Here is a 3,360-nt window from a genome sequence, read left to right as displayed (position 1 = left end):
TCAATTGAATGTGCTCCTCCTGAACTTTGTTAATGAAACATCATTTGTTGCACCTGTGACACTGCTGGCCATATGCAGGACATTTCTCCCGTTTTGCCTCATGGTTGCTTCCACAATTGCTGTAATTATTAGTTTGTTGTGGGGCAAATTTGTCTGATCTGTGTTTGGGAGTATGAAACATTTTTCTTTTTACCGTTTGTTGAACACTATCCACATTTGCCAAATTGTGTTTTGGTCCAGCTAGTGTGTTAGTGTCCTGGTATGTCAGTTCATGTATTTGACATGTTTCAATGGCTTTTGTCAATGTTCGCTCATTGTCACGCAGCAGGAGTTTTCTCATTCCATCATTGAGTATCCCACTCACAAGTCAATCCCTTATCAGTTCCTCCTGTACATTTCCAAACCTGCAACTCTGTGCCTTGTTTTGTAGGTTGGTTACATATGCCTCTATTGTCTCTCCTGGCTTTTGATTTCTTGAATCAAATGTGTGTCTTTCCGTCGTTATGTTTGTTTGTGGACTGCAAAGTTCACGAAACTTGCGTTTTAGACATTCCGGGTCCTCACGTGATTCATCCGGAGTAATTCTTTGTTGGTTTTCTCCCTCACCTGCATAAACAGTGGGTGCATAGACAAATGTCTCTGAGCCAGCGAGATTAAGCAGTATGAAAGCTTTGTGCGAGGCTCTTTCTCTGAGTGTGCAGCAGCAATAAATATGTCAAATTCCTGCTCAAACACACGCCAGTTTTCTGCGATATTGCCGTCAAAGACAAGTGAATCGGGTCTTCAGAACCCTTCAGCCATGTTTTATTGAGCGATGAACAATGGCTTACTGTGTGAATGTTCTTTGGAAGAGTATCTCTTTGCTGCATTCACGATTACATGAGGGCCACTTCTGACACCATGTTGAATGACGAGCGGCAAGGCAAAGATTCGTTTAGCAACAAATATCTTTACTAGAGGAGAGTCAGGAGTTCAACATGCAAGTAAATAACTTCATCACTGTAACACATACATGCACATGCATATAAGCAAGCTTTAACAACTTAGTGTGTTTGGATTTAAAGCTACAGAGCACTATGTTCTACACCCAGGCTACTCGCATTTCGGTAGGAGCGCTCTTAGCGCCTAAAGTTGAAAAATAATCAACTCTGAGCAGAAAAGCTCCTGACGTCATTCACATTTTTTTCCATTGTCCAATCAAATGAATGGTGACAGTTACCTTGATTAGGCTGACAGGACAGCTGATTCGGGGATTGCCTAGCAACATAAAAAATGTTTAGTGCACTGCTTTTTTCTAAATTAAAAAGTCAAGTCACCTTCATTTATATAGGGCTTTTTACAATACAGATTGTTTCAAAGCAGCTTCACAGTGATAATGGGAAATTAATGGAAGAGAGATTGTTTTTCAGCTCTAGAAAAAAGTTATTGGCCAGCTAAAGTAAGTTTTTAATTGATTCATTTCTTTTGTAAATAATCGTTATTAGTACATTTGTTAGTTACACAACACCATTTTTAACCAAAATAGAAAACTCTCATCTGTACGGCAACAGCACCTGCCGGCTAGGGAACGCAAACCCCGAAAACAGGTTTTGAATTAGTTTGGAAACGATACTGTTATCATTTTTGTGTAAACTTAAAAAAAAACGTGAATCTGTCTAAACGGTAACGGCATGCACATAAGCATCACGTGTTTAGTCTATAGGCAAGCAGGCACTAGTTTGTCTTTACAAAATGACTGCCAAATGACTTTTTTGCATAATACAGCATTTTTTGTCTTTTCCGATAATTCCATTTTCATCTGTACAGAGGGAAAGTGAAGTGAAGGAGGCCTTGACAGGGGAGAGTTTAGTTGGCATGGTCATGCTGACATTTCAGGGCTGCATTGTGGTCGTGTCTAGGTGCAGTTCCACCATCTGATCTGGATTCGGCAGACTACTATAAACCTCTGGATAAACAGAGAGATTAATATTAGCGCAGATGCCATTCTTCTGCATTGTGGTCGTGTCTAGGTGCAGGTCCACCATCTGATCTGGATACGGCCTGGATTCGGCAGACTACTATAAACCTTGGGATAAACAGAGAGATTAATATTAGCATAGATGCCATTCTTCTTATAATGTAACAAGTACAAATGTAACAAATTAGGTGTTATGGGAAGTGTTCCGGCTGACCTAGTTAATGCAGCCTAAAAAGCTTTCAGTTTTTTCAGTTTTCAAACCTGAGAGATGTGTTCTGTCTGATCGGGGCCTTACTGTGAGGCAACAGGGTACACCTTCAATCCTAACAAATTTCTTTTTGCTAAATATTTTGCTGGTTTGTGCTATCTTCCTTTTAAATAAATGAGATGTTTTGATTTCAATGGATCGCAATGACACATTTTTAAGTCTGACATAATTGTCCAGATATGACCACTGTAGATGATATCATAGTACAATCTAGATGCAGTTTAGTGTCAGAGCATGACACTGAGCAATTGTCTTTAAAGCTGACATCTAGATTAAGAAAATATGCTGTCCCCTGTACTGTAATTGGCCCTTTCTGAACAAGCACACTTTTATCTGCCTTCACCCGTCCTAACCTCTTCCACTGAGACTCCCACTGAGAAAAAATGTCACAGAATAAAGCCTTGCCCCACACTAGATGTCCAATTACCTCTCAGATCAAGACACAATTAAATGTTTTTCTGTTCATTTTGGAAATGGTTGTCAAAAACAATGATGTTTCAAGAGTAGCCGCCTTTTTTAACCCATGATGAGTTCATAAATATGACCCATTCATCATCACTTATGACTGACGTGTTGTATAAAAGCTCAGGCATGCCGAGGGCCATGGTTACCAAGACTATGATAGCTGGTGAAAAGGACCATAGTCAAATCCTTCTGTGCGGCAAAAAAAATGCCTTGGGATTTACATGACACTTTGATTGACAGAGATTGTAGGCTGTTGTCTCTCTAACAAAAGTTCACTTCATTAGGATTCGAGCAGCAAAGCTGCTCGCTTTGGATGCGTATTTATCACGGTGGTTTAGATTCACTTTAGTTTTCAAGTTGCCTCATAGAGCCATTTTAGCTTGACTGTAGTGGAGACATGCTGCAGAGATGTACTATGCCAGAGTCCATTCTATATGGTTGTAAATTAGGATTAGGCCATTTTAGAATGGTAAAAAGAAGACTAACAATAAAATCCAGCTACCCATTGACTTTTCTTTAAGCAGCTGCAGAAAATCATTTCTGCATGCCCTGTGTATTGCACGGCTCTCAGATCTTTTGTTTACAGGGTCACATGCTTCTTATTCTTTGTCCAAATTTCAATCCCCCTCATCTAGCTTGCCTATAAATCCTTGTGGATTTGTTGTGGTCT

This window comes from Gobio gobio, assembly GCF_949357685.1.
Source record: "Gobio gobio genome assembly, chromosome: 10".
Taxonomy (NCBI): domain Eukaryota; kingdom Metazoa; phylum Chordata; class Actinopteri; order Cypriniformes; family Gobionidae; genus Gobio; species Gobio gobio.
Note: the sequence above shows the minus strand (reverse complement) of the source record.